The sequence below is a fragment of the Planococcus citri genome, chromosome 3 (assembly GCF_950023065.1).
Source record: "Planococcus citri chromosome 3, ihPlaCitr1.1, whole genome shotgun sequence".
Classification (NCBI taxonomy): Eukaryota; Metazoa; Arthropoda; class Insecta; order Hemiptera; family Pseudococcidae; genus Planococcus; species Planococcus citri.
The window spans coordinates 38,594,060-38,606,441 of NC_088679.1; positions in this window are offsets into that span (position 1 = coordinate 38,594,060).

The following is a 12,382-nucleotide window of genomic DNA, read 5'->3' on the forward strand; positions in this document are numbered from 1 at the left end:
AAAAAAGTGCTCTTTTTAATGGTGCAACCCCCACTCCTCTATCTTAATTTTTTTGAATTCTTTTGAAAGTGATTTTTAAAAGTTTAAACCCCTAGCTTTTTAAAAATTAATCAAGATAGAAAAGTGGGGGGGGGGTGTACCATTAAAAAGAGTACTTTTTTATTCTTCAAGAAGTATTAATAATAATGACACGTAAAGAGGACTTTTTTGAGGTTTTCAAGAAAAATGGTAAAAATACTCAACTTTTGAACACGTTTCTTCAGACTTTTTGTCTGGCATAGCCCTTCATAATCAACTAGCATGAAGATCGACCATAATATGGGAAAATTCTGGACAAAATGAGCAATTCGATACCGCAAAGCGCAACTTTCTATCTGTCATGATTCTTGAATAACGAGACGTAGAGAAAAATACACGTTGAACAAATTGCATACTCAGTTTGCCGTAAATATGTAGTAGGTACTCTGTATGTATTCACGGTAAATTGAGTATGCAATTCAATTAACACATCAGCATTGAAATATGTACATTCAAACCTAGGTATTCCATTTAAAAATTGAAACCAAAAACAGAGTGGAGGATTCCGATTTCGTTTGATTTTCTGTGCAAATTTTTTTCGATGACCTGCCAGAATTTCAGTTGTAAGGCTCCAGAGTTTTTTGCAAAGCTACTAAACTTTGAAGTCTCACATTTCAAGACTGGTTGAGCTTTGAGTACCTGAATCTATCCTTGCTTCCTTCCAAACTCATGAACATCTTAAGAACGAATTGTTTTAGAAAAAATTAAAAATTAAATTCTCTCCAACTTTGAGACTTTCCAATTTTCTGATGCAATTCGTTCCAACTCCAGAATATCACAAAGCTTTGAAGAATATATTTTTTTTAATAGCCTCACGTTCAAAAATTGTATTTTTTGTGAAAAAATTAGAAGTTTTTGGGAAATAGGACATGAATTGGATTTTATTTTAATAGAAATACATCTTAGCTAATGAAAAACTATTTTTAGTATGTTTTTAATACAATTTCATCATCGATTATTTTAAAGTAAAATGGCTCCCTAGAATAGAACAAAAAGTAAAACTAGGATCAAATTAATGCAATACCTTCGTTTTTAGCTCACTGAATGTCTGAAGGCTATAATTTTTGTTGGCTTTACTTTTTAAAAAAGAAAGGGTCTATTTTGAAAAATACTCGAGAATAATTTCATTAAATTTTTTCATGCAACATGCAATAGTGAGGAGTTCCCACTTCACACGTCTGTTCAATAGCTCCTTTAGATCTCATACATCAACTGAATTACAATAGATACTAAAATTACTGATATCATACAAGATAAATACTTCGATACAAATGCAATTTCATAACAAGGATTTACCCTCAGCAATTTGCCAACCATAGTAAAAAACTATCTTTTCACCTACACTACCCTAGGATTGAATCGTCGTCTTATTAAAACCAAACATGGCAAACCAAATACCAGCTAACGCCAAGAAGATGGCAAAAGGGCAAATATTTCACACGTATTAAGTATCTACTTGTATGGTTTTCGTGTTCCAGTTGGTCGTCTCCCAGTGCACATGTAAAAAAGAAACCTTACTCGGTACTCGACAACAGAATCTTACAAGGAATCATTCGTTTTGACATCTTATAGCAATGTAAAACAACTACAAATTCATCGACGTAGGTCTAACGAAACGATTTATTTTCAGGACTGAATAATATGTAGTTAGTTTACCACAGACGACATTAAAGTATAATTATTATACTGAAAATCACCGCATAAGTACTTAAGCTACCCGCACTCTAACATCACAATGTGATTTTTAAGAGTACACTCTCACCCTATAATGACGAGTTATTTAATTAGATAAGGCAAGAGGCAATGTACACGCTGAAAAATTAAACGTCATAAAAACAGCAATTAATTACAACACAAAATAATTAACTCACTCTTGTCGCGGAGTCTACCCGTTTAGGGGGAGGCCTCCGTTTCATGAAGAGTCGTTGTCGGGGAAACATTTTTATCCCTTCTTCTTATTTCTTTTTTTGTGATGGTAAGGTACTTTTTTTCCTCGATGGTAAATTTACATGTAAATAAGACTAGACTGTCTTATCGATTACTATACCGTCGCATAAAAAGAATAACAACAATAGATACTCCTTATTTTAATAACTATACGAAATACTCTTTATTACATTAAAAACTCATTCCCTGTACCTATCAAATTACTTATTTGGCGAAAAACCGTACCAGGTATGAAATTAAAACATTACATAGCAACCGTAACTACATTTTGTAAACAATCTTCTTTTACATGGGTAAGGAGGTATTGGAACTTTTTCAGCGTGATGTGATTTACTCACTTGGTGCTCTATCGTTTTGTCGTTAGGGCGTTACGAATGCGATTTTATTAACACGTTTTAATGCCTAAATTTCATATTATCACTTTTTCATCCAAAAAGCAAAATATCGTGTTCACCTACATAAATACATAATTATTATTATACTTCTACTTCGCTACTGGCATATCCTAATTCGAAAAAAAAATTATAGGAGCTTCAAATTCAATGAAACAAATTTGATTTAAGTAGGTACTTGATATAAATCAAATTTTTTCAAGAATTAAAATATCTTTTTATTTTTATTTTTTTATTATTTTTTTTTTTAGAGGAAATTTTATGAATTAACTGCAGTCAACTTCAGCTTCACTCGCACAAAAAAAGACAAATATTTTTAAAAAGTCAACAAGGAAATTATCTATTGCCCCCAAATCAGTTGTCTGAAAACGGATACTTTGATAATAAAAATAAAATACTATCGAGTACGTTTATTTGGATCGAAAATTTCACATTAAACAAAAAATAAATAAATAAAAATTGAGAAAAATCGAACCTCAATCAAGCAATAGAAATATTAGAGAATATAAACAATTTAACAAGACAACAAAAAGCGAAAATAAATAAATTAACACCTAGGTACGTAAAAAAAATGATGATTAATGATACAATAAAGTATTTGTACTGATGAAAATCATTATTATAAAATAGTGGAAGGAAAATACATTATAATGAACTTAAGATAAAAAAATTTTACCACAGCAAAAATTAGTGATTATATCAAAATTTTCAAAATTTAATTTTGTTTTCGTAATTCAACAATTGGAGTTGCAACAACCATCAGCTATTTTTTAGAATGAGATGAACCGGTTAGTATCACTGATATGAGCAAGAAAAATGAAATTGACGTTCAATTCAAAAATACCAAATTTATTCAAATCAAATAAAATAAATAGATATCTGGAAATTAAATTAAAAATCTGGAATTTGTTTTTCAAGCAGGGGTTTGTTACGACGGATGAGGAGGGAGAGAGGAATAGAGCGACACGTATGCTACGTTTTATTCATTTTTTCATTTTTTTTTTTTTTTTTTTTTTTAATAATTTTCAAGAACTGTTTAATTGATAAGAAAAAGTTTCAGTCACTTAGTTATTGATTTCACACCAATTTTTTTTTTTTTTTTTTTTTTGTAAAGAAGGGCGGCCCATGAGGTAGCCCAAAATTAATTCAGTTACTCAATGAGAGGCTCTACAGGATTTCGACTTTTTCAAAGTAGCTCAAAAGTTAACGAATGAATATAAAAAAATTAAATGGGCAGTTTTTCTCAAGGAAAATTGTTGTTTTTGGCTGAATTCTGACTTAATCGCGTGTTAAAGGCAAATTTTGATACCAGAAGAGAAAATTATATTTTTTGAGGAGTCGTGCTTTGTGAATAATACTGAAAAGTAGAAATGTGCAGCTGAAACCTATGGAATATTTCACTTTGTTTGTACGCACCTATTTTCGTTCTTAGGTACCTATTTTATTTTGAGGTTCATTTTCAATATAAAAGAGAGGGGGAAAATTTCTAAAAAAAATTCAATTAAATTTCGAACGTGTGAATTTGCTCCTGCATTCCACAAAAAATATCAACAAAAATTTCGGCCATATTTTAGCTACTGTGGCATTTTGAGGCCAACTTTCGACAAAAAAATGTACTTTTAGGAGCGTCTTGAAATTTCGAAAGTTACAAATTATGTACATAGAAAGTCATTTGGTCTCAAAAGGCGTTAATATAGATCCAAAATACAATATTTCGTTATTGTTATTGTTTTTTTCAACTCATTAATTTATCCAATAATTTGGACAGCTCAAAACTCTACAATAGGCACCTCATTGCTGAAATTTTTGGGAGCAAATTTATGGAAGTTTTGAGCGATTTTGAAAAATTCAAAACTCATGTGATCCTCAAGTTTTCGATTAAGTGGCTGAAATTATTTCAAGAATTATCGTTTGAGTCCTCGCCCCCAATAAAAAAAAATTTGGACGAAATCAATGACTGAGTGACCAAGATGTTTCCTTAAGTGGATCTATTTTCACATACCTTTATAAAATTACCAAATAATTATAATAGTTTCACAATATTAAGACGTTCTGGGTGAAATAATCCTCCCCTCTTCCCCCTCATCGTACAGACTTCTGCTCTTTGAATCAAATTAAACATATGTATTTCATTGAAGTAAAATTTTGAAAAGCTGCAAGCAAACGAGAAAATGAATTGAAAAAAAACAATATTTTGAATTTCAAGTATCAAAGTCGTTGGATGATCTAATGATCTACCTTCTCTAAATAGAAAATGAGTCAATAAAATAAGTAAACACTGCTTTTTTTTCAACCTGGATTTAAATTTTCTCCAGATTTGCTCACAGCTCCTTCAATTTTACGCATAAAAGCAAAAAGAATTGAATTTTTGTGACAAAAATGAAAATTGAGATTCATAATTCCATATTTACATGAGAATCTTTCAGCGTTTCGTGCGACTCTCTAAATGTGTCAAACTTACATAAAGTTGGCGTTAAAATACCTAATAATAATAAAAAACAAATTGATAGGTACCTAATAAAAAACAAAGCAGCGTGAACTAGTAGGATATTGCAAAATTACCTTTTAAAATAAGTCGTTTTTTTTTCAAATAAACAGTTCAATATTTGATCAAATGACCAAAAAAAAAGTAGAAAAAACGTCACCACTAAATCATTTCTCTTCTACACTGATCCCAAAAATAGAAAGCTCCAAGTTGAAACATAGACGAAAGCAGTCATATTTCCACGAACGTACATAGGTATCCGTAATTACTTCTAATTAAAAATAACCCATGTTTTAATTACATCTTGACACGCAACTCAACTCATTAACAGGTACTGTCCTGGAGTAATGGGGAAAAAATCACACGAAATCTTAAGATGGAGAATAAGCATGCAAATTTATGTTGATTCGCTCGTGATGTGCAGCGAATAATTTAAAATTTTTTAAAATGTTTGTTTTTTGAAAAATTAGGTACCTATATAAAAATCTACCAACAAAAAAAAATACAAAATTTCAAGGAGAATTTTCATCTTAATATAACTTAATATGCATAATACCTCTATTATTACGTAATTTTCTACGTTAATCACATTGTAATTAAAAAATTATATGCAAACCTGATTAAAATCCTCCATATTTAAATTAATTTCGCGATTTCAATTAACACCGGAACACATATAAGTACGTTTTTAATATTAAACTCATCAAACCATACGAAATGATTGAACAAAACATAATGAAAATTTTCCAACAAATGAAATGAGTAGGTAGTATTATGGTATAGGTATCTGTTTCGTGTATTGAAAAAAGTGATTTATGAATGGGAACCAATTTTCCTTTTATTTTGCATCATTTCTATATACGGTTATCCGATAGTAGTTATTTTAAAAGCTCGTTTCTTATTTAAAATTTAATAGTACCAGTCACGTATAAATATTCGGCAATTCATTTCCATATTTAACGATGGTTTTCGAATTGTTTCATTTTTCAAGGTAATTGCATCTACTCGAAAGCTACGCACGAAACGCTTTCACTTATACCCTCATGTACATAGAAGCTAATCCAATTGTTGATTCGTCTTTTTTTTTCAAAACAAAATATCTTATAAATAATCACTGGTATTTTCTGTCTCATTGTCAATAGGTAATTCAAAACATGTTACGTAATATAAATTGCGTTTCAAAAAAAATAAAAAATAATAATACCTAAAAGTGACCAGATCTTAAATAGTAACTCAAACAGTTTGTTTCCAGTTTGCGTCAAATCCAAAAGCTGTATCAGAATCTGAATCAGATTTTTCTTCAGTCTTCTCTGATATAATTGTCGAACTACGAGCACTCAGCGATTCTTTGATGGGTTTCGATTTACGTTTTTTAACTGGACCGAATTTCGGCGGAGGCATTTTTTTACAATCCTGTATTAGAAAAGAATACGTTTCTCGTTATAAAATCTATGTTATTGGATAGGTAGGAGGTTATTATTGAAGAATATTTACTTGAATACTATCAGCGGAACCCCACGTTTTGTGAGCCTTGTCTAGGTTACTTTGAGATACTCCAAGGAAATTACTCACTGCTTCGGTTGTTCGTTTCACTCGAACATTCAAAGAACCAATCCTCAAAAATCCCAAATCCTTTTCTGAAATTAGAAATTCATGTTAGCAATTTATCCAATGAATTAGGTAAATATTTTAATTTTAGAATTGAACTAAGCGAACGCCATAGTTACCTGAATGCTTTTTCTGTGATTTTATTTCTGAAAAAGTTGTAAAATAAAAATTAATATTTTGTAAATTTTCATCTATAAGTAACTATTAATTCGTTATATGTAATAACCAATATTAGCTAAGGAACGAAACAATAACATTGACAAAATAATCATGCAAATTTTTTAAAAAAATGTAATACCTATGTTACCTACAAATTATGACGAAAGTTAAAATGAACGAATAAATAAACTGAAAAAATTATTGCAAGCACATTTACCAAATAATTACGTGATTAAACCAATAATCCAAAGTACCAATGGAAAATTCGCATACCCTTTTCCACATTTTATCAACTACGTAGGTAGGTACATCGTCTCATTAAAATGATCAAAGTTGAAAAATTAAAAAACAAAACAAAACAGGAAGTTATCAAAGCCAAACAAATGATTCGAAGCGAAAACCAGTTAAATGAGTAAGAGAATTACATTCCACTTGTTGTTTAAGGATTAGTAAAGCGATATGAATATGAAAACCACACAAATGATTTCACTCGAACCGCGTTTTCCCGTAAAATGCTCCATCACCGCCAGAAAAACCTAAAAGCAAATTCATCAGCAATGAAAACACCGCATTCCCAGAAATATATGTACTACGAGTTCATCACGTAGATAGGTATATTAATAAGTAGAGAAAAAAACTTACCATTCAGTTGATTTTGAACTGACAGAAAATACTAGACATGCAATTTTAGCAAATCAGTTAGAGCCAAGAGATGAAAAAAATATTTAAATCATGCAACAAGCAAAGATGATTTATTAAAGTGTTCAAAATTCAGTGCAATAGCTAGCTACAATTAATAATAGAATTATTACTTATCCAAAAATATGGTGCATTATTTTAAATCATATTACATGAAAGTTTACTTCACATAATTCGTAAAATACCGAATAGGTTACTGATTAAAAGTGTAATAAAATTAGATTAAAATAAGGAAATACCGAAGCGAGATCGCAATGTATTTCAAATACTTGTCATCATTTGATTAAATAATAAACTAATATGAAATACTAAGATTGAAGAACCATCCTCCTACGTCACCAACAAAGCTTAGTTAGGTAGGTGGAAAAAATACGAATCAATTAAGTAATTTAACTTCAATAATAAATTTCAAGTTTTGGACTTTCCGAAACATGGATGGTATTTTAAAACAGACCTCAACATAGGAATTGTCTTAATGTGTAAATTAGTAGCATTATATTGATTAAAAAACTACCATAAGGCACTTCAAAGTTTCCAGTTTTACACTTTATATAGCGAGTGTGTTGATGAAAATTCTACCTCTCCCATCCATAAGGATGCACTGATTGAAACTGTACAAGTGAGAATATATGCAGGTTTACCAGCTCTAAGCCTCCGAATAAATTCAAGGGAAGCAAAAAAGAAAAAATATATAGTATGAACAATGAACATATGTATATGAGTCACGTCTCTGGTGATATGTTTCCTGATATGAAATTTGAAGAGGATGTAAATTGTTATTGTGAAAAAATATTCTTCTTTCTCTCCTAGTTATTTTTCTGATAAAAATACATTTTTTATGATAATTGGATCAAGTAGGTAGATAATAAGGTACCTATTCATTTTTTGAAATTGTTTTTTTTTTTAAAAACAACAACATTTTTCATAAATAAATCTAAAGAGCATCCAAAAATACCTCTGCATATTGAATTTCGAGAACTATAATAAAGGTTGAAAGTGAATTATCAAAACTTCAAATTTGGCCTATTTATTGCAAAAAAATCAAAATGTGACAAAATTGAGGTACAAGTTTCGGATTTGGTTTATATTACATCAAAAATACAAAATGGAATTCATTATTTTTATGAACTCGAACTACGTAATCGTCTTTGTGGCCTTTTGGATCGATTGCGAGTTTTGAAAAAATTTTCGAAACTTGCTTCAGCCAGTTTTAATGCAATATTTTCCCAAAAATTAGGCATATTGATTTTTAAAAAATAAAAAATCTTTCGCTTACGAAATAGCCTATTCATTTTTTTAGACAATTTTTTCATGCTTTATCCTAAAAAAATCCTTACTAAAAATAGGTTTTTCGCGTTTTTATTCAAAAGTATCTCAAAGAGCTGAAATTGGGTTTGAATATTATTTTTGATTTTCCAAGTCGATTGATGGCAATATTAAGGTATTTTGAAGCCTTCAGCAGATTTTTGGATTTTATAGCTTTATAAATTTAAAAAAAATAAAGGCTGGAATCTGATTCATAACCCGAAATTTATCGAAAGGATCATCAAAAACAAAAGGTTCTCAAATCCCAAATGCTTCGTTTTCCGAAAATTATTTTTAAAAATTTGATATACCTACCTACTTATGAGAAAACTTTCACAAAGACCAAATTTATAACAGAAAAATGAAAAAATAATTAAATCAAATTAAAGGAAAACATTTTAATAAAACTTGAGAAAAAGTAGGGCTTTTTTATAAATAAATGGAAAATTTAAAAATTCTGTTGGAAAGTAGGAAAAATAAAACTTTATAATTTTAACAAAAAAAAAAAAAAACTTCTAAGAGTTGGGGCAATTTTGAAAAAAGCATCAACTTTAAATGTGCCTATTTTCAAAGATTATCGTCAGAGTGAAAAAAAAGTAATATTCTTTTCAAAATGGGAACTGAGTGGATAATACGGTCGTTTACGAATCTCTAAAATTATACACGAGCCTATGAGCCAGGAAAGAAATTGTGAACGAAATCTACAGATGAAAGGTCAACGTTTGGCTAAATCGAGATGGAACTCACACTCGGGATATTTCGGGAAAATGTCCGGTGCACCTTGAGTTTACAGGGGATGGATTTCATTTTGGTCCTTTTTAGGGGAATTCTTTCAAAACTAGAAAAAGCAAAACTTTACTAGAGGCTCTAGAACGGTTTAAAACTTGAAACCACCATCAACTGAGAAGGTCAAAAACTGGGCATAAGCCAAATTTCATTCTTTCATCCCAATTTCACAGATTTTTGATTTTTTCATGTAGGTAAAGCGGACTCATCAATTTTCTAAAATTCTCCAATCTCCAAAATTTGAAAAATCAAATCTGCAGCACCTGAAATTTGACCAGTTAGAGTATTTTTGAATGCTCTTTTGAATTTTTTTCATCTGACGGTTGAGATACCTCTCATGGGAGTGTAGGCCATTTATAACATGCCATACACAGAAAATTTCCGATCTTCTCCCAAAAAAGAATATCAACACTTATTTTCGATTTCACTTAAAATATCTTAAACGAACATACCCATGCAGGTATTAATACCTAAGAAAATGAAAAATCAACAAAATAACATGCAACATGCAAAATACTTACTGTCATTATTTAAGATACCTAGATAGGTAGAGGTACCTATTTCCTACGTATATATATCAATAAAATTAAAGATAACTTTATAGGTGAATACCCATTAACGGGTAAATAAATAAAATTCAATGACCCTGCGAATAAATTTCCCCTCCTTCAATACCCCAAACAAAAACTCCATGCTTTAATTATCAGAATCCACCACCTCACATGGAAACATTCATTTGAAAGCGGCAAGATTGGTCATGCTTTGAAATGATTTTTTTCTCCCCATCCTCGGCAATGTACTTTGCTTAAACGAGCTGTATAGTCGACTAACGCTCTTTCTTCGTTTTAAATACTCACTACGTAAAGAATCTGCTTTCAGCGAACTGTTTTGATTGGTCGTATTCTTATACTGGAAGGGTTTTCGTCCACTCCAGTCTCGTAAACTTGGATCAGCTCCTGCATTTAAAAGAAAAATATATCAAATAATTCGCATATTTTGTCGATAGCGTAAGTCGTTTGTACATATAATTCAAAGAAATTGTACCATAAACTTTAACTAGCAAGTCGTAGGCATCGTCTCGATTGAACTGGGCAGCAATGTGTAAAGCTGTGTAGCCCTGTGAGTCAGAAAAAAAATCGCAATGAATAATAATGCAACAGAAACTGTTTCAGGATAGGTATTTATAAAGTTGTTCACGCGTTATAAAATCAGATTACAAACTCGAGTATAAATCTGCAGAATAAAGGTGCTTTTACCATTTAATTCCTCATAAAAACAAGTAATTGAAAATATTTTTTAAAAAGTTTAAAATTCGCATAAATATTTTTAAAAAATCAAAAATCACGATTTAAAAAATTATTTTTCGCACGTCATTCTACAAATTTTAAGAAAAATTATTTTCATTCCACGCCTATTAAAAATGATCACAAAGCAGGTAGCCCAAGTTTTTTTATTTTTACATTGACCATTGACCAAGGTTATTTTCACTCCAGCCTATTTCACCAACCTCGCACTATTTCAGAAATACCAAAGGGTTTCAGAAATTAACGACTCGTCGAAAGCGAAACCATCCACACACAATACCGAATCTCTCAATAAATATTAGGGGTATTTTTAAAACCAACCCGTCGTCGCTCGTTACCGCAAATCGCACCCACTTGGAGATAAATTCAACAATATAGCCGGAATTAGTTTAAATTTTCTCGCATTAATTTTAACAACGCCGATTCAAAATAAAACATCTTGTATACACGGCTGCTGAAACATTCTTTCGCTTAATTTATCTGTAACAATAAATATCAACGCAAAGGAAAAACCAATCGACACGAAAGATAAATTTCACTGCAGCTTCGGGTACCGTTTAACCAATTTCAATTCCAATTCAACACAATAGTCAGCGTAAACGGTATAAAAGTGTCATTGTGAAAACGACTCCGTCGCAAGTGGGAGTAACTCATTAGGCATTTGAGTCAGCACAACATAATGAATAACGCAATTGTACGCCTCAACTTTACGGACAATTCGGCGATTTAATAGAATCGTACACGGTGTTTGCATGGGCGGAGTCAAGTATATATCATTCCAAGTACAAAACACTCAACAAAATAATTTGCAGAACCTCTACCAATGAAATACAAACTGCAAAAGACCTTTTTTTTTAAATAAAGAAAAAAAAAGACAGACAAAAACCCTTCATTTATTATCTTGAATTGGGGGAATCGCGGCGTTGTAAAAATCTCTATCGACGGATTTTTTTTTCCTCTTCTTTTTATTTTCGTTGTGGTTGTCTTTATCGGCCGAATTATGGGGTTTCCCTATATTAAAATAGGTTTAGTAGTACCGATTTCGAATCAAATTACAAACTGAAGTTGGTACGAACGCGAACGTAACAAAAAACTTGATTCATGAGCAAAGTAAAAACATACCTCAAATTTAGAGAATGGTGTTAAAAAAATCCTTCCACGTTCTCGTCAAAATTGGTAATTTTGAAACTAGATGTACCGTTTTTGTTTTATTCTTATTTTCGTATTTCTCTCATCTCTCAACTGTTTTCGTTCAAAAAAAAAAAAAAAGCTTACACAGATTGTGTGAGAAAGTCAACTAATCTACCCCAAAATGTTTTTTCAGATTATTCCTCGTAGTGTATTGAATTTGACAAGGTGTTTGCCTCGGATTTGAATAGGGTCGTGATTTTTCGAGAAAGCATTGTCTGAAATCTCCACTTTGACTACCCTAACTGATTTTTCAATTTCGACATGGATATTTTTTTTGGCCGCCAGAGGTACCTTAGCCCAAAATTTTTAATACAGAGTTCCGCGTCACGCTGACTTTTGAAAATTTGGTAAAAAAAATTGTTACTTCACATAAATGACTGGAAACTTTGGTAAATTACTTGTAATTTTCCCACTTGAATAAATGAAAA